The 20,420-nt window shown below is 54.2% G+C and overlaps 1 protein-coding gene across 1 annotated transcript in view; it reads right to left on the bottom strand.

The window, feature by feature from the left end:
• MGMT (O-6-methylguanine-DNA methyltransferase) overlaps positions 1-20,420 on the bottom strand; it is a 280,338-nt gene that overhangs the window by 222,413 nt on the left and 37,505 nt on the right.

The raw sequence follows: 20,420 nt of genomic DNA, 5'->3' as shown, positions 1-20,420 counted from the left end.
CAAAACGCTGACCAACTTCCTTCACCAACAGGTGAAGCCGCGGGTAGGGTGATTAAAACCAAGGCATCCTGAGGGGCCTCTGGAAGCGCCCAGGCGGGGGTCGGGGGCGCGGACGCGGCCTGGAATAAGCCCCGGCGCCTGGGAAAGCAGGCCGCTGACCCTCGAGCAGCACCGGGTTCTCAGACGCGGTTTTCCGGGGCAGGACTGTGAGCCCATGTGCTCTGCCCTACGATTTTCGGAACACGTTCCCTAGCTACGGTTTTTTTAAAGGAACACAGCGCACAATACATAATCCGAGGGATACATAAAACACGTTAATCGGCGGTTACCAGTGAGGTCAGCAATCGGCTTTCGGACAGGTTTTGGGGAGTCAACAGCCCGGTGTGGGTTTCCGACTGTGTTGGTCAGCGCCCCTAACCCCTGATCCTATGATGGGTCCTCCTTGCTGATTTTGATAGCTGCTAATTTTGGTCAAGGGAGCAAAGGCTGAGAAGAACCAAGAGATACCCCGGAACAGCGAGAAGCCTGAAGGCAGACCGAACCAGACCGAACCCGATGGAAGTCACTGCACGTGCGGGCAGCCAGAGCGCGAGCCAACAGCGGGCTGGGGGGCAGCGCACCCGGACCAGGCGGCCCTCGGAGCTCCTCCTCTCCTGCAGCTCCCGGTCCTGCTCGCAACAGCCCCAGGGAGGCCGCCCGTCCGTCCCCTGACCTTAGAGCCCGAGCTTCCCAGCGCTCCCCGCTCCACCAGCGCCATCAGCCGTAAGCCGGAACAGCTGAAGCCCCCCCACGCCAGCCCACCTGCCCGCCCACCTGCCCAGGGCTCCCGACCTGCAGGCGGGGCTGCTCTCCTGCTGCCTCCACTTCCCTGTCCTGCAGGCCCCTCCCAGGAACTGTCCACAACCCCCAACCCCACACAGGAATGCTGTCCTCCACAGCTTCCCCGGGATGTTCCTGGGGTCCTGTGCACCCTCACCCCGCCCAGGACTTCGCCTCGGGACCCTCCCTCCCCTCGCCCTGCCTGCCTCCTCACACACCTGTGCCCCATCAAGCACTGGCTCTACCATTGCCAACTCCTGCTCAGGGCCCCTTGTCCTCCCCGAGGCCTCATCAACATTCACACAGGAAGGGCTTCTTGGGCCACTCAGTACACCTGGGCCCTTCCCACCCTGCCCTCCCCTCCCCCTAAACAACATGTCAACTGCCAATTACATGAAGGGGCTAGAGCAGGGTCAGCAAACTGCAGCCCATGGGTCACACCTGGCCACCAACCTGCTTTGTAAGTCAGGTTTTGCTGGGACGTGGCCCCACTCGCTCCTCTGCACACTGGCTGTGGCTGCCTTCCTGCTCCAGGAGGAGAGGTGACCAGGTGGGATGGGGCAGCAGGGCCCCCAGAGCTCAGCAAACCCGTGATGGGGCATCAGGGCCCCCAGAGCTCACCGCCCATGATGGGGCAGCAGGGCCCCCAGCACCCACCCCCAGCCCTCCACATGCCCCTCAAAGTCCTGGCTCCTGCACCTTTCCTGCTCCATGCCCCCAAACTGGCCACCACCTCCCCACAGGCAGCTCAGGCTTCCTCCTCGGGGCCTGACCATCCAGCCACCCCAAGTGGCCTGGTGTCTGCTTCACTGTGAAACCTCAACACACCCCACCGCCCCCACCCAGACCCTAATACCACACACTGACTCCCTCTTCTGTCTTCCCAGCGGCCACGGGACAGAAGTGCATTAATGCCCCCAGACAAGGTCGGGCAGCATTCCCCAAAACCACACGGTGCAGAAGGATCAGCCCCGAGACTCCACCCTAAGGCCAGGCCTCCAAAGCCGCCCTGTTCCAAGCCCACTTCTCTGCGCATATTGACAGATTCCTCTCCAGCTCCCAGTCCATGGACACGGGACTGTTCACCTGACATCAGAGACACTGACACTTCGTATCTTTGAGCACCCCAGCTTCCGTGGACCCGCAGTGCCTGAGGGCACCTGTCCACCTGGCCACACACGGGCAGGCAGCGGGTGGATGGTGGCTTCCCACTGATGGCCTGTCATTTTGCAAAAGCCACCTAAACTGAGCCACCAGTGCTTTCATCTGGGGATACCTACATCGCAGGGTTGGCGTGGGGATTAGCGGGAAAGTGTGTCTAGACTTGGCCTCCCAGAAGGATTCGGGATTACGGTTATCTCTGCCATAATCGACATTTCAACCATGTGCCCTCGGCCTTGTCCCACATGGCACCTTGTTCTCCTCTCCAACAGCATCAAAATCTTTACCATTCTTCAAAAGCAGATGGCTACCCCTCCTCCCAGCCCCTGGGGGGCCCTCCCTCATTCCTTGGAGCCAGAATCAACTGCTGCCCCCCCCCAACATCTGTGGGCACTTTCCCATCACCCGAGCCACTGGCAGATGCTGGACCAGGGAGTCGGCCTCCATGAGTCAGGGGTTAAGACCAATGCATCACACTTGTAAGGAGTTTGTCAAATATCCATTGAACATGATGACCAGCATTCCTGCCACCCAGGCCAAGAGTCTGGCACAGCATCGCCCAGCGTGTGCTCCAGGGGACTACAGATAAAGGCTCTGGGGGGATGAGGAGCCTGGATGCACTAAGCCCTCCTGGGAAGCTCTGAGCACTGCTGCAGAGAAACCAGCTTATATTTACGTAGCTCTCACAAACATGTTCACCCCGAACCCACGTCTCCTACCCTAGGCCCCGCTTGGAAGCTGTTTCTCAGCAGATCTGGGCTCAGGCGACCTGGCTCGGGCCTCAGATCTGCGGCAGGAGAAGCCACGAGCCTGTCTCAGGCACGGCTCCTAATGGCAAGCATCAGAAAGTGGTATCAGCTAATTTGAGCACAAAAGCGATTTACTGAAAGGCTGTTCCGTAACTCACAGAACTTCTGGGAAGGCTGGAGAAACAGGCTCAGAACCAAGGAGCCAAGACTGGCCAGAACCCAACCAGAGCCAAAGCCGAGCCTCAGGAAACATCTGTGGGGCAGCCAGGGACTGCAGACACGCAGCTGGCACGGTGGCCACCGCTGCCCCTGGAAACAGGATGTTGCCGCCACCATCCACTCCCTGCTGCCCGGCCCCCGTGTCACTGGCTCCTGATTCAAGGCCTAGAATGTAGACCCTGCACCACTGCTCACACCGAACCAGAAGGATGAGCCAGTGGCTCACTTCCCTTCCCAGGACTCCGTTTTCTGCTGTAAAACAGCAGTAATTGTACTGATCGCATCGCCCTTATGGGCTGTTCTTTGGGCCCAGCTGCAGAACAGGAGACTGAATGGAGTGGGGTGGGCCAGCCCCCACGCGGGGAAGGACCTCCGTGTGCATGGGGCACGGCCAGCTCTCACCCTACTGCAGGGAAAGGGTGAAGACACACCCAAGTATGCAGCTGGGGGTCCGGGAGAGGGTCAGGGCAGGGTGGTGAAGGTTGGGGGGGGGCAGCATGAGGGCCCACTCTCCCATCTCCATCACATGGAGGGGCAGTCTCTAGGATGGGCTGGACTTGGGAGACTGCTGGCCTTGAACACAGTGGGAAGGCTTCCACGGCGGTCTCTGAACCAAATAACATCCATGCAGCCCAGAGCCTGTGTGTCTGAACCAGACAGGTGAGGCTCTGCAGCTCGGCCTGCCCTTGGCCATAGCGGCACCAACAGGTACCCAACGCCCGGCAGTGTGGTGCTGTGCCTGGTCCGTCCAGTCTAGCCTCACACGTGAAGGGCCGCCCCCCTCATCATGGTGAGGACCGGCTCTGATGACCTGCACAGCCGCCCGAGGCCACAGAACACCTGTGTCCCTCGGAGCAGGGACACTCTATCCACATCATGCCCAGAACTAAAAAAATTGCCATCAGTCCATAACCAGAGTAAGCGGGGACTTGAACTCTGAGTGAGTGGCCTATGTCCCCTGCAGCCAGTCATGGGCCTGGGTGAAGCCTAAGGGATAGCTCCAGAGACCGTGACTAGTCCACAGAACTGACATCAAACCCGTTTCGGCTTCCTGAGTGTGAGGATCTGCAGAACCACCTTCCCTGAGACAAAGGCCTGGTACCCACGGCCCCGTCCTAGCTGAGACCTGGCTGTCCTGTCCCTGTGGCCACCAGGTGCCCAAGCCCATGGGCAGACCCACTGCCAGTCAGAGATAATCACCATAACCCCCTGCCTGCTATTTGCAAAAAAAAAAAAAAACCCAAAGCAGCAATCTTACCAATGTTTTATATTAGCCCTGCCAGGAATGGAGCTGGAAACTACACAGAAACCTACCCACACTTTCCTTCCTACAGACAAGCAGGACGTGAAGGCACAGGGTCCTTCCACGGGCAAGAGTACAAATTAGCTGAATAAGAACACCCTAGAATGGAGCCGGAGACGTGTCCCTGGGACAGGAGTGCGGGGCACCAGCGTGTGCATGGGAAGCCCCAGGCCCCGAGACAAGCGTGCTACCCCTGGGGCAGGCACGCGACGCTGCATCACGTGTGTTCTCTGCTCTGCGTTGCCCTCGTGGGCACGTACCTGCGGCACAGGTAGCAGTTAGGCCACAGCTAACGAGCAGGTCAAGGATTGACAAGGAGAGGCCCACCCGGGTTTTAATAATTAAAAAAAGTGCCAGACACCGTCTCCTTCCCCTTCGTCCTTCCTTGAGAAGGTGGATGTGCCTCCCGGAGCGGCGGCAACCACCTGGGAACACGAAGTACAGGCCACGAGACCAGGCAGCACTGGCCCTGCTGCCACCACAGTGGCCCTGGCGGCCCCAGCACCCTGCTATGCCCCCCCTTGTGCAAGGAAAACAAGGTCCTTCGGGTTGCAAGCCGGCGTTCTGAGGAATTCCCGTTTTCTTCACGCTGCAGTACCGGAACTGATCCACTGCCGTCTCCCGACGCTCAGAATAGTGCCCAGAGCGCTGCAGGTGCTCAGTGAACACTTGCTGGATGAGTGAGCTAATCACACAAATCATTCTGTTACGCTTGAAATTAGGACTCAGAAGGAGAACTCCAGGATTGACAAGAACCCCCAGCTGGGGGTCCGATGGCCTGCAGGGTCCAGGAGGGCTCCCTGGAGGAGGTGTCGACACAAAAGGCAGAACGTGCTCCAGGTGCCCGTCTGCCTGGCAGCCCCCGCCACCACCGAGCCCAAATAGGCAGGGGGAAGCGTCAGTCCCCATCACCTGCTCCTCCTCAGCAGAGGCTTTGGCTGCATGGAACAGGCCCGTTCACCTGAGGGACGCCCTGCGGGGCTGACCCGGGGCAGAGGAGGAGGGAAGGGAACTACTAGGAGTTCTGGACTCCACTGCAGGCCTGACGGCAGGCCCCGACTGCCAATTCTTTGAGTGGTGCCGTGGGGCCACAGTGAGGGCACAGCCCCACGGCCCCAAGTCCACCGGGCCCACAGGCCCCACGGCCCCGAGTCCTGCCCGCCTGCCCACTGTGTGGGGATGACACCCCAGGCCGTAGACACGACCCCGCTCGTGTGAGACCCGCAGCCCGTGGTCCCCAGCCTGGCACCGCCAGCAGCTCAGGGCCGGCTCCTGCATCCTCGCCAGGGCGTCCACCTAAGGCCACAACACTGGCTGACACTAATTGGTAGCAGAAAAAAATGGATTTTCCACGGTTATTTGGGACCTCTGAAAAAATGAAACAAATTTCGTTTCATCCCCCTTTCAACATGAATGGCGTTTAATGTTCTGAATTAGGTGGCTGGCGCCAGAGGCTGGGCTTCCACCGTATTAAATGCAAGAAACCCAGAGACAGAAGCGGTCTTCTTTCTCCTTTACTTGTTTTCCAGGCCTGCTGGGTGAGTGAGTCTATGACCTGACTTCCAGAACCATCTCTCCAGTCCCGCACCTTCCCTTCCACATTTAACCCCTTCTAGGATGGCCCTGCTGTGCAGAGAGAATGCCAGAGAAGGGGCTGGAAGAAAAAATCGCCTGCCTTCTCATATGCTGTTCACAAACCAAGTAGGAGACGAGCTCCTGTTAAACGTGGAGTCGGCCCGGGACTGAGCGGGCACACGGCTGCAGGCTGGGCTCCAGGCCTTCCCGGGGCGTCCTGTCCGGGCCTCGGGGTGCCCCGCAGCTGCACACAGGACAGGGAGCCCGGCTGGCACGCTGGGGACGCCCTAGGACAGGCCTGCCTGACAGCTCGTTCTGTAACCTCCCTGCCAAATAGAAAAGAAGGAACAGCGGGAGGGCAACACCTTCCGGCCTAGGACTCGGGCGAGGCCGATCCACGAGGCCGAATACGTTAATCAGAAAAAGCACATGTGTCAAAACCTGGGAAAAGAGAAAATACTTCCTACCTGTCGCCTGATAACAAAGCCGGCTTTGGGGGGCGGGAGGAGGAAGCCACCGAGCGAGCCCCCTGGAGAGGCCAGGTCCGTGGCGGCGACCCGCTCAGGGCACCTTCCCCCAGTGCCCCCGCAGTGCCCCCCGGCCGGCTGCATTCAACAAGACAGTCCACGCGGGGCTCAGTTTATGACGTGCAAACAACCAAAGAGGGCTGAGTGGAGCTGAAATGTCTTGCCGGAGAAACTTCTGGCCCGTCCATCTGCTATGTGGAACTCAGACTGGATCCTAGGGTCATGCAAAGAGATCACACTCCGTGTCCACACAAAAACGTGCGCACGATGTTTACAGAGCAGTTTAAATCACAACCACCAAAACTTGGAAGCAACCAAGAGTCCAGACAATCTGAAAAGGCTGCATGCTGTGTGATTCCAACTATGTGACATTCTGGAAAAGGCAGAAGTATGGAGACAGGGAAAGGATCGGGTGCCAGGGGCTGGGGCGGGCGGAGGAGGACAGAGCACAGCCGATCTGTGAGGGGCAGTGAAAATACTCTAGGACACCACAGTGCATTCATCCAGACCCATCCAAAGTACACCAGGAGGGAGCCCCAAAACACTGGGGCTGGGGCAGTATGGGGGACACTGACAGTGGGGCAGTATGTCTGTGGGCCGGGGTATCCGGGAACTCTCTGAACCTTCTGCTCAGTTTTGCTAGGAATCTACACTGCTCTAAAAATGAAAGTCTACTAATTAAAAAATCATTCAAAGCCTTGTGTCATGCCGCTGACATGGAAGGGATTCTCTTTATTCGTTGATAAGTTTCTATGAACTCAACTATTTGTACGCCCGAATGGAGGAGAAATTCTGCACCACAATCACAGAATGAAAGGACCGCTTGCATGGGAACCCCATGAACCCCATGATGTGCTCACATTGTGAGCTGACCCACGGACTTCCAGGATATGGTGTCTGGCTGGAACCCAAGGATTGCCCCCTTTTTTTTTTTTTAACCACTATCACTGGAGAGGCCTGCCCTGCAGAGCACCTCCCTAATGCTGCTTTGGCGGCAAAGGAGACTCCAACGACAAGAGCCCTGGGGAGCAGGGGCCAGGCTGGACAAGTGGCCTCCACCGCGCCACACCGCACGCACGTGTTCAGCATGCACAAGTCAGCTAAGGAAGGCAGCCCACCCCGGGCAGTGCGTGCCTACGCGTCAGAGTGGAGATACAGAGGGACATCAAGGGAATGTGTCCACTGGCCTTTAAAACAACCATTTCCAGATAAAAACAGGGACTGACTACACCTTATTTATTTATTTATTGGGGTGGGGGCTGTGGCAGAGAGAAGGAGGAGAGAGAGAGAATCCCAAGTAGTCTCCACACCCAGCACGGAACCCGACCCGGGGCTCGATCTCCGGACCCTGAGATCACGACCTGAGCCGAAATCAAGAGTCAGACAGTCGACCATCTGAGCCACACAGGCACCCGAGCAGTTGAAAATTATACTTGGTTTTCCTTTCCAAACTCCTCGTTTTTGTGCATATTCTCTAACTAAATATTAGTGATACAAGAAGGCAACTACTTTTCTGTTCTGAAGCTCAAACATGGTTCAAATCTGCATTCAAACAGGAATTAGATATAGGATGCAAACCGCTGTGTGTGTGTGTGTGTGTGTGTGTGTGAGAGAGAGAGAGAAACGGGTCACACGTAGACTAAAGCACAGAACCTACGCGGGTACAGTTTACAAATTGCTCTAGAAAGCTCCCAGAACTTCTAGCACTTTTTTTTCTTTTAAAGATTTTATTTTATTCATCCACGAGAGACACACAGAGAGGCAGAGACACAGACATAGGGAGAAGCAGGCTCCCTGCGGGGAGCCCGATGCAGAAGTCGATCCTGGGACCCCAGAATCACGCCCTGAGCCCAAGGCAGGTGCTCAACCACTGAGCCACCCACACATCCCAACTTCTAGCACTTCTGAAAAATATTTCCAAGTGATAACTACTGCTCACATACACATTCCAACAGTACAGCTGAAATATCTCCAGACCTAGCCAAAAACCACGCATGATACCAGAGCACTATACAGTGAGGCCTATAAAAGTCTTTCTGGAAGTTTATTAGTAACTATCACTTATTTCTTTAAACTGCTTCATTAGAAGCCTTCCTACTGACCACGCCAATGCACACGAGTCTAGTCTGCAGACTCTCACGACAGGAAGCGAACTAGCGTCTAAGCATGCTCAACCCTGAGAGTGCACACCCGGGTACGCGGTGCTGGACTAGCACACACGAAACCACAGACTTGAACACTGTACGTGGTCCTAGCTAATTAATTTAGGGGAGGAAAACAATTTTATAGCAACACGAGGATAAAACAGGAAAGTCACTATTTTGCTAAGGTAAAGAGGCGACTTCAAATAGATTTCTACTTGCTGGGCTCCCAGGCCCTTAGGAGCTCAAAGTTGCTGCCCATGCCCTGCCCTCTATCCTGCCACCTGCCCCTGGACCCCTGCCCATGCCCTGCCTGCTATTCTGCACCTGCCCTCACCTGTGCCCCTGCCCCATGCCCTGCCCCTGCCCTGAGCATGACTTTGGGGGAAACCTGATAAAAGTACAGCTCTAAGACTCTTTCTGGGCCCCTCCACTCCACCTTCCCGCACGCCCCAGGTGGTGAGGCTGGGAGGCCCTGCGCACCTTCCCCCTTACACCTTCCCCACCTGGCCACGGGATAGGCCTCAGCCACCTCCAGGGTACCAGCACCCCGAAATCTGAGACAGATAGTAGGTGACCTGGGGGTGAGCAGAGGCACCTGGGGCGGGGTGCACGGGGAGGGGGTGGGGGTGAGCAGGGGCACCTGGGGCAGGGTGCATGGGTGACCTGGGGGTGAGCAGGGGCACCTGGGGCAGGGTGCACGAGTGACCTGGGAGTAAACAGATGCACCTGGGGTGGACCGCACAGGGGACCTGGGGGTGAGCAAGGGCACCTGGGATGGGGTGCATGGGGGACCAGGGGGTAAGGAGGAGCACCTGGGGTGGGGGGCACAGGTGACCTGGGGGTGAGCAGGGGCACCTGGGGCAGGGTGCATGAGTGACCTGGGAGTAAATAGGTGTACCTGGGGTGGAGCGCACAGGGGACCTGGGGGTGAGCAGGGGCACCTGGGGCAGGGTGCATGGGCGACCTGGGGGTGAGCAGGGGCACCTGGGGGAGGGTGCACGAGTGACCTGGGAGTAAACAGATGCACCTGGGGTGGAGTGCACAGGGGACCTGGGGGTGAGCAAGGGCACCTGGGATGGGGTGCATGGGGGACCTAAGGGTAAGGAGGGGCACCTGGGGTGGGGGGCACAGGTGACCTGGGGGTGAGCAGAGGCACCTGGGGCAGGGTGCACGGGAGACCTGGGAGTGAGCAAGGGCACCTGGGGCAGGGTGCATGGGCAACCTGGGCATGAGCAGGGGCACCTGGGGCAGGGTGCATGGGGGGGTGGGGGTGAGCAGGGGCACCTGGGGCGGGATGCACGGGCAACCTGGGGGTGAGCAGGGGCACCTGGGGCAGGGTACACAGGGGTGGGGCTGGGGGGTGAGCAGGGGCACCTGAGCATCTGGGTTGAAAAGCAGGGACACCTGAGCACCTGACGGGGTCAGGAGTTGGCGGCATACAGGGCAAGTGTGGCTCACCATGGGGATCTTTGTATGGCCCACGCTCAGAATGGTTTTTACATTTTTAAATCATTGAAAAAAGTCAAAAGAAAAATATTTCATGACATACAAAAGTATGAAATTCAAACGGTCCATCAGCACATTTTCACTGGAAGGCAACCAGGCTCGTTCTGTATTGTCTCTGGCAGCGTTTGTGAGGAGCTGTGAGGAGACCGTAGCCCTCAAGGCCAGAAATCTTTACCATCGGCCAGTTTCAGGTCGGCCACGCTCTGACGGAAAGGCGCACATAAGTGATCAGCGGAGGGTCGCTGGTCTCACGCTGTCCAGTCCTTCTCTCCCACCCACTGATGAACAAATCCCAGGACCTCTCTGACCCCACATGCTCACCCCCTGGTCTTTGACACCACAACCTCAACCAAGATGTGGCTACAAAAGTTTTCTGGAACTTTCCTAAAACTGACTTAGAAAGGCCTGTCAATAGTCAACGCCCAAGTGCTAAGCCTGGGCCCCACCGAGGACCACAGAATTAAGTCCTCTTTATCCCCAATAAAGAAGCGGTTTCACAATGTTTCTGTGGTGAAGGATTCTCGGTGAGAAGCACAGGATGATTTATGACTCGGTGTCCCCGATGGAAGAGCCTTATGTTCCAGACACGCTCTGGCGGCAAGGCACGAGGCTCCGAGAGGGGCCCACGCCATCCCCACAACAAGGCCAAGCCGCCGCCGGAATGTGTGCTGCCTCCGAGCGATTCATCCAAGGCAGGAAATTTTATGTTCTAAATTAGTTACATTATGCCCAAAACCTATCAGCGGCCTGATAGCCTGAACATATAACTCTATACCTTTTACTCTTTAAACAATAATTCAGTCTAATCCTGCAACGGAAGCCAAGATTTTCAGACCAAAAGTGCACTTTCCATTTGATTAAATACTAATAAATGCAAGAATAAAATACCAGTCTTTTATCTTACAGTAAATTCTTCAAAAACCATATACTCTAAGAATTAATTATTGCTCTGGAGAAGGGGACAGGTTCTTCCCCTCGAAGACAGCTTAGTGGCCTCAAAGTCTTCATTACAACGGCAAATGCATAATTTACAGCAGTCCGGGGCTTACAGAGAAATGACATCATAGCCCAGGTTCTGTGACTCCCCGAGTGACCGGTCAGCGTGGCCCCAGGGCAGCACGGAGTGGATCTGGCCAACAGACCACATACAGAGCTAGGGAAAGCCCAAAGCACCAAGGAAACAAGACAAAATGGAAAATTCTGCCATATGCCTTTTTCACCTACGTGTTCAGTATTTTAAAATTTATAAAATAGGGCAGCCCGGGTGGCCCAGCAGTTTAGCGCTGCCTTCAGCCCGAGGTGTGATTCTGGAGACCCAGGATCGAGTCCCACGTCGGGCTCGTGCATGGAGCCTGCTTCTCCTTCTGCCTGTGTCTCTGCCTCTCTCTTTCTGTGTCTCTCATGAATAAATAAATAAAATCTTAAAATTTATAAAATATTTTTACGTATTTCATGCATTAAGAAGAAAACAAGAGTTAAATTCTGCCAGAAGGAAGATGGTGAACTTCCCAGGGTAGACGTTATTATTTTCCTGTTGTTAGTGTATCGAGCCAGGGCACCGACGTTCGAGCCTCTGAGGTGTGCGTCCTGCACCCTGTGCCACTTGAGCAGCCACCAAGGGTGACCTCCCTGTGGGTCCGCCTCCCCGGCTCACGTCCCGTGACTTGGTGAACAGTCTGACGACTCCCCTGGCCCAGGAAAGCTGCCTCGGCTGGGAGGACGGAGAGGGTGCTCCCTCCAACGGTACGGCCAGGAGGCGGGCCACGGGGAGGTCAGTCCCCTCCAGGTGAGGCAGGCTGCACGGGGCAGACAGACCACCAGCCACGGCCTCCCCAGACCAGGTCCCATCCTCACCATAGGTGATGAAGAAACAATCCATGCTAGCAGGACACTGGAGGGAAGTCCTGTGGGAAGAGGGGCAGTGGGGACAGAGTCTCGGACTGGAGGGGTAAGCCAAGGCGGCGCTCGGGTGACCGTGATCTATGGGGACCTGTCTGGGCCCCTGTCCTCCTCTGTAACGGGGAGAGCTGAGATAGCGCTCAGCTGCCCAGCACGGGCCGTCCGGACATCGGGGAACATGATCCGTGGCGCCGTGAGAACATTGATCCGAGCCTGCTGGCCTGGGAGCAGGCGAGCCACGTCTGTCCCCGCGTGCATGTGCCAGCACCTGCCACTCCTGTCACTCTGGGCATGAACTTCAAAGCAACGTGGTGAGGCACTTAGCAGCCAAAAGGTGAACGGAGGTAGAGAAAGCTGTGGAAGCAGCCCAGGTGTCAGCGGGAAGGGCAGAGAGGTCACAGGGCAGCAGGAAGGCAGGACACGGAGCAGAGAGCGGAGTAAATTCATGACATGCCGCGACAGCCCTTTCTGAGGCTGCATGTCCGGCCTTCCAGGGTCCCAGCTATGCATTTCCTTCTCACCATATCCCTTCCCCCATTATGGACCCAGGTAGTGCCAGAGACATCACAGGTGGATGCTCAAGAGTCTACGCAGAAGTCGCCCCTTGCCGTCCAGGGGCTGGGGTAAGGGGCCCTGGGAAATGCCCCCGGCCCAGACCTGGGTCAGAAACCATTCACACACCCTGGTGGCCCTGCCCGTGAGCTGCAGGCACAGCCATGCTCACCCAGGCCGGTGCACGAGCAGGCCCGTCCCCTCGGACACTCAGGAGGAAGGTGTGGGTTCCCGGGGGCTGACCGGGGGACACACTAACCTACATCCTCCAAAGTCCCGCTGCCAAGCCCACATGGGGCACGACTCCTAACCCTCCAGACCTGGTATTCTCCACTTGGTATTTACATGGGGACACTTTGTAGATTCCGGGAGGTCTCTGCTGTCGCCGAAGGCTTACTTCGCTTTTGCTAGAGATGTAGGTGATGTTAGTGACCCATCAAAATAATCGTAAAAATCTGGCAGAGTTTCCCCCAAAAAAGAAAGAACATACTAAGCGCCCGAGAGTCACTCCTTCACCTCATTACTAGCAAGACATACGGGACCCGAATTCACAAAATATTATTTGTGTGTGTGTGGGGGGGGGGGGGGGAGGGCGGCTGTTTTCCCAAGCTGCTTTGTATTGGTTCCAGCTTTTTATTAAAATTAATCCGATGAAAGTTTTAAGTGGCGGATTTCCGTTTCAGAGGCGTTCTTGACCACATCTGGAAAGAGAGAGCAATGTGTGACGTGATTCCACTCCTGCGCCTCCGGTGACTCATGCGGGGACAGCGGGTCTCATCTGCTCATCACAGCAACGTGTTACCCGCACCCGATTCCTGGGGCACCACGCCAGCCACAGAGGAAGGAGGTGCCTGCCCCATTCGTGGGCCCCGCCTCACAGTGGGGGCCCCAGGGGGACGCCGGCGCACCCACCACCCCTAACTCCCAGCCCCCGCCGGCAAGGCCCATCCCACCGTGCCAGCCATGCCTCTGTGGGCTTCCCCGTTACATCGCCTCCAGACTGAATGTGCTCCCCCACAGCAGCACACTTCTAACAACAAAACTGGACATCCGTCGTGATGAGGTGCTCGCCCCCCCACCCCCCAGCAGCAGAGCCTGGGCCACCGGATGGGGCTTCCCACCCTGGGGTGGAAGCCGCAGGAGGGGCTGGGGATATGATACAGAAGCTGGACAGGGAAGCTAGGAGCAGACACGGTCACGCCGGCCCCACCCCGAATGCGGACACCCTGACCAGAATGTCAGCTCCCACTCGTTAGTAAGAAAAGGCCCTTCAAGGAACATCTGCTCTGCTTTTTTTCCCTTATGATGAATTTCTTAGCACTTGGCATCAACCATATATTGGGGGTGTGGGTAATGTATTTCTTTTAGAGGTTCTGGTCAGAGAGATGTCTTGCACGGTACACCTGCTTTCACCATCTACAGACCCATTCTTTTTTTTTTTTTTTTTAAGATTTATTTATTCATGAGAGACACAGAGAAAGAGGCAGAGATACAGGCAGAGGGAGAGGCAGGCTCCATGCAGGGAGCCTGATGTGGGGCTCGATCCCAGAACCCTGGGGTCACGACCTGAGCTGAAGGCAGACACTCAACCACTGAGCTACCCAGGCGTCCCTATAGATCCCACTCTTATGCTGGATTTTGTACCCACTGATGTCAAACCCCTTATGAAATAGTTCAAGACGTCAAGGTTTCAAACTCTGGCTCACAAGCCGGCCACATCTGAAGATACCTGATACTGAGCCAGATCCAGAATCTGCATACAGAACCAGTCACCCACAAATGTACAGGGAACATCCTATCTAGGTGGCTCTCAGTACCATGAAAGCACCAATTTTCCCTTTAACTGGCCAACTCAAGGACTGCCCTGATGTGCATCTCAAATGTCACTGAGACAGGTCTCCCCAGCCTGCCAGGCAAGCTGCAGGGCCTGTCCAAGGGAGCGCTGTCCCCCCAAGGGCCTCTGGATGAGAGATCCCTTCCTTGTCTATGCTCATGGCCTGAATAACGTCATGTCACCAACACAGAATCTGGTGCCTGATTTTTTCTTATCTGCAAAGTGGGTCTTTCCCTATTGGAACCCCGTCCCTGGCCAGACTGTGAGCTCTCAGGGCCCACGGGGGTGCTGAGACACCCCCCACCCAGGTTTCAGTAGCATGGGCCTTGCACACACGCCCCGCACGTGTGTCTTCTCAGAACACCTGTAGGTGGGCACACTGCTGACGGTTAGCACATGTCTCTGGATATCCTGACTCTTCTGGTCCCAAGCCATCCCCCCACCCCACCCCCAGCCACCGCAGGAGCACAGCAGAAGAGAAGGGGCCGACCCAAGTCTGTCTCTTGCAGGGGCTGGCCCTGGGTACTGGGCTGTGCTCACCATAGCCAAAGGTGAGGGAGCCATCACATCAAGCCAGGAGGAACTGGAATGGTTTTAATGAAAATTTAATACAGAAAAATCATTTTTGCTAAGTTATTTGGTTTGAGACATTTGTTATACATGTGCAGAAGGTATACATAAAATCCATACTTATTCACAGAAGCTTTGTTTCAATAAAAACAGTGACCAACTGGCAACCAATTTATCTACAAATGACACAGAGACTAAGTATTGTGCACATACTTTTCCTTGGAAATAGGGATTATTACAAAGTCATATGTAAGCTATTCCCAATCTTTGTTCAAATAATTGATTGATGTAATCATATCTCCCTCATATGTTCCCACTACCATGAGGAAAACTTCTACAGTGCATTTCAAAAACTAGCAAAAATGTAAAATTACAAAAAATTTAACCAGTACATTTTATCTCAATTACAACAGAATGAATTCTTCAAACAATATTCACTGATGAAAAATCTCACGGATCTGCAACGTTAATTTCAAAGGTAACTTGAATTAGAAGAAAAATCGAGACTGTCACAGAATGAAAAGCTTTGATAATTAACTACTTCTTTAAACTCTAAGACCTAGCCTATTAGCAAGCAAACTAACATTAAATATCTTTTCTTTCATGTTTTTTTTTCAATAAAAGGATACTGCCACTCTCTCCATTTCTACAAGACTCTCCACAGAGCTTGGAACATACGGATGTAACGAGGTGCCAAAGTGAGAGTGCGGGCGGCAAACATGTGCCCTTAGGGGAGTGATGACAACTGTCCTGACGAAACCCTAGACTGTCACCTTCCCTTGCTCTTCCATGGCCTTTGGAAAGACAAGACATTTTATTTTCTGTGTTTTTCCTATACCGCGCACCAAGACCGGGACAGTTTCTGCAATTTGTGGTCTCCGAGGGCCTGAAGAAGACCCCACGATGTGCTCGCTCACCCACAGGGACAGCACGGGGCTCCGTGGGGCCTGCCTGCCCAGGGATGGTCCCTAGTGTGCCACGCAGGGGACTCCGCAGGGGCTACGCTGAACCAACAACCAAGAGCATTAGATACGACCTCCCAGATGCTCCTTCTGTTTAAAAATCATCAAATATACTTTTTATTGTGCTAAAATTAAGACCGTATTTACCATTTGAAGCATCTATAAATGCACAATTCAGTGCCATCAGATACATTTAAAAGGTACCTCTACCCAAAACTTTATCATCCTCAACAGAAACTCTGTCCTCAGTCAATACTAACTCCCCGCTGCCCTGCCCTGCCCAGCCCCTGCCACACACCATCCTACTCCGTCTCCATCAGCGGGACTGCTGTAGGAATCCCCCCAGAGCTGGAATCATACGGCGTCCTTCTGTGCCCGGCCTTTCCCCGAGCAGAATGTCCTCGAGGTTCACATGCTGTAGCAGGGGCCGAATTTCTTTCCTTCCTAAGGCTGAATAACATTCCATTGTGCAGATGGACCATGCTTTGTGGTTTACACATTTGCTCCTCGATGGACATCTGGGTTGTTTCCAACATTCGACGATGGTGAACGGTGCTATGAACTCAGGGTGTCCAAATACCTGTTCAAGACCCTACTTTCTGTTCTTTTGGGTATAAACTCAGAAGTGGAACTGCTGGATCACAGAGCTATTCTGTGTTTAACATTTTGAGGAACAGACACAGGGCTTTCCACAGCAACTGCCCCATTTTACATTCCCACCAGCAGCGCACGAGGGTTCCAATTTCTCCACATGCTCACTAACACTGGCTCTAGAAGTTATCAAATGCACTCCTTGCATTCAGGACACCGCACGGTACAGACTATAATTCAATCATTGTTTTTTGCATCACTAGCCCACAACTCAATCTAATAACAGGACCAGTTGTTTCCTGGCCTTGCCTGCACTTCCTGTGTGCCAGGCATCTGTATAGCTCTCTAATCCTTACAAGAGCCCTGCAAATTAGGCGCATCCATTTCTCTGATGACAAAAAACCTGAAGCTCAAACACGAAAGTGCCTTTTCCAGAGCCCCGTGGTGGGTAACAGGGATGAGGTGGCTGACTCCGGAGTGTTGAACGTGCACTAGGGGGAGATTAGTTTAGATACTCCATTAATTATGGATTAAATTACCATGTTACAGAAAAAAAATAAAATGAATATATCAAACACTTGTCTTCACTGGAATTCCTAAGGCCAAGGCTAAAGCAGGTGTTTATATCAGAACTGGGTTAATATAAAGAAGCATTAAGTAAGCAATACTCCATGCAGCCCGTAAGCACGTGACATGTGAGGCCTGAGCAAATGGCAGCTGGAGTGAGTGAACTCTGGGGACCGTGCCAGCACCTAGCTGTCCCTCCTCTGTGGTCTGTGAGAGCAGAATCCACGCTTGTTCCTCTCTGCCTCCCCCAAGTCCCAGGCTACTGTATCTGCAGAGCAGATACTCGGTAAATTGAATTTGCTGCCCTTTCTTGCCAGCCACACACCCAGGACCCAGCCCTGCTTTAAACCCTTGACCTGGGAAGATAGCAGCCGACCCAGACCCAAGAAGAAGAGACAGGCTTGGGAGGAAAGCTCACCCCAGGTGCCATCCACTCCGGGGCAGGTGATCTCAGGTCTCAGGGAATGCAGATGCAGCAGGGCTGGGGTGGGGGCAGGATGCAGCGGCTCCCCGGGCTCCCGAACTGGACAGACGAAGCGGAGTCGGGGTGCCGAGCCTCCCATTACCATCTAGAGGTCTGCGGCCCTCTGCATACACTAAGCCCCCCGCCAATCCCCAAATGTCCCTGAGAAGGTCTCCATCTCACGCTAAAAACCTGACAGCCAGGTGAGTGTGGTTTTGTTAAACAAGATAGTCACATCGAACCTTTATGACACTTACAGCAATTCATTTGCCCCCATCATTGCTTTGGACACTATGAAGTCCCTACTTAATTCTGAGCCATCTTACGGAACACGTGCGCCCCATATTGGGAACACCAGCCTTGCATACACACCTGCACTGTTTCCTCTGCCTGATTCTCTCCTCTAATCCGTGTGTATTTTCCATTTTTGTAGGTATGTACTCTTATGTAAACATCCTAAAATTCTTCCTTGGCACCTCTCCGATAGATCAGTAAGATCACGAAACTACCTGAAATACCGAGCAAGCCTGTGATCTGCGACAGCGCTCGAGCTGTCGGACGCCGCTGCAATACGACCCACATCTCCCCCACTCTCCCACCTCAGTTCCAGAGTCTTCCCCATGAGACATGGTTCCCACCACACTCTTCACCGGCCAAGCTGAGTCTCTAAGGGCTTCTCCAGGCCGCCCCCCGTGCTGCCGCCACCAGCCCGCATCTGCAGTGTGCTCACCCTGCCAGGGCTCACCGAACCCCGTCCCACAGCCACCTCCATGAGCAGGGCCCGCAGAGGGCTCTGGAGACTAGAGGTCCTGGGGAGGTGACCCCCAGCTCTCCAGCCAGCTCGTGCCCCCAACGCTGCTGAGAGGGGCCCCAGGGGGCACGACACGGACGCTGGACAACATATGCCAGCATTTCACCCACTTTTACCATGCAATTCTAGTGTTTACCCCAAGATACATGGCTTCACACAAAACCAAGTATTCTTGACAACTGTACCATAATTTTAGGTTCTACAAAATATCCAATAAATATTCTCCAAGGAATCATTTCTGTGGTGCATAACGTCTCCTTGTCTTAGCTGACCCCTACTCAGTAACTGTGGGTGTCCTTTCAGTCGCCCTGTGGTCTCCCGAGAAGACGGAGAAGGGAGCTCGTGGGCAGAAGTGCAGCATGCTGAGGGGAGCTGCTGGAGACGTGCACACGGGCAGAGCTGAGACTGCTGCTCTCCTGCTTCCAGTGTGTACCGACGGGGCCTCCAGGCCTCTGACTGCCCTTCCAACACGAAGCCTGATGGTTATGCCCATTGCCTATGTGATGTCCAGTCTAGGGGTGCACCCAGACCCTCTGCTCTTCTTCCTCTTAACTGTGGCTCTGGAATAATTCAGTGTCACACTTTTATCAAAAGCTGGTAGACAGCAGAAGCTTTTTAATATTTAAGAGTCAAGATTTTTTTAAAAAAACCTAAATATTACCTAGATAGATTTCAATGAAACAACCAGACTTTATATCCTAGAGCCATATATAACCAAGGAAAAGCTAAATAGATAATAGAGAAATAAATTGTCTGGCAGAATAGAATTACTTGTCTAAAGTCACCTCTGGATAAACTGGGAAACATAACACAGCAATTGCAGCATCTCTAAATCATCCTACAGTAGGATTTTAGCTGAAGATTTGGTCGTTTTATCCATTTTCAACAACTTGGAACTAAAATAATTAACCACTATTACTGTAAAATATTTTCTACATGGTAAAGCACAACTTTTCTACAGAAGTGACATGAGAGTACAAAGAAATATTAACATGCCAGGCAAACAGAAAGAGAAAGAGCCAACAGAGATGAGTGAGGGAATCGCAGGTATGCACAGTTTCCAAGCATGCGGTACGGACAGGAGATGCAATTTTGAATGTGGTCTCGCGGGGCAGGAGCCACCATGTGTGTCATCCGAACAATAGCTTGCACACTCTGGGAACGCAATAAAAATTAAACCATCGTGAGAGTAAACTTTATCCCACAGCTTAAAGCAATATATATTCCAGACACTTTTGGATAGCAATAATAAACATCTCATATAGGAAAGGCAAAAATTTCAACCCAAAAGGAAAAAGCAAACAGAACCCTTGTAAAGCCCAGTGACGGACGAGGACTCTTGGCTTCACGTGGAAATTACGCAGACGGCTTCCACAAATCAAACCCGCCAGGGCTACTTTCTTGACACAACCGGCCAAATTTATCTGATTTCATTAAATATCATTTTGTTGATTAGTTCTTTGAAATAATTCATTAGCAATATCCTAACAAACCTTCTTCAGGACAGAAAATATTACCTTTGCTCTTTTTTTTTTTTTTTTTTTTTTTTTTTTTTCAGTGAGATCACCAATGTGGCCCAAGATTGTTTTTCCAAATGAATGAAATCTCCAAGGCGGGAGAGGCTGGCACCCTCCTCACTGAGACCCGCTCGACCTCCTCCCATGTAACCTGCACCTCCTCCTGCTAAACTGCCTTCACCTGAGGCCCACCTGATGCCCACTCCCCTGCCCTGACTCCAGACCCCATGGTGCCCTCCCCCCTTCCCCTGGCACAGGCCATCTCGGCACAAGCATCCCCTGCAGACACTGGGGAACATCCCACACCTCGACGCGGAGGACAGTACTCGTCTCCATGCAGGCAGTGCTCCCTCAACTCGGGTGGCCGAGGGGAGGCTGGGCTGATGGGGCGTGGTGCTCAGAATCACCTGGAAGAGGGTCCCCACACTACAGTCTCCCCTCACTCCTGCTGGCGATCGGCCCCTGAGAAACCCGCTGTGGCCAGTGGGCTGGAGAGGGACACAGGCTGAGACAAGGGCTGCACCACGGGCTCCGGAAACCCAGGGAGAGGAGGAAACAGGGGACCCCCCCCAAGTCCAAACCTCAGAGAACAGGTGTCCCCACCCTGCCAAGGACTTCTAGCACCCGGAGCCTAGTGCTTGAGCAAATGTC

Source organism: Canis lupus, chromosome 28 (genome assembly GCF_011100685.1).
Source record: "Canis lupus familiaris isolate Mischka breed German Shepherd chromosome 28, alternate assembly UU_Cfam_GSD_1.0, whole genome shotgun sequence".
In the NCBI taxonomy this organism is placed as follows: domain Eukaryota; kingdom Metazoa; phylum Chordata; class Mammalia; order Carnivora; family Canidae; genus Canis; species Canis lupus.
This window is presented reverse-complemented; position numbering and strand designations above follow the sequence as displayed.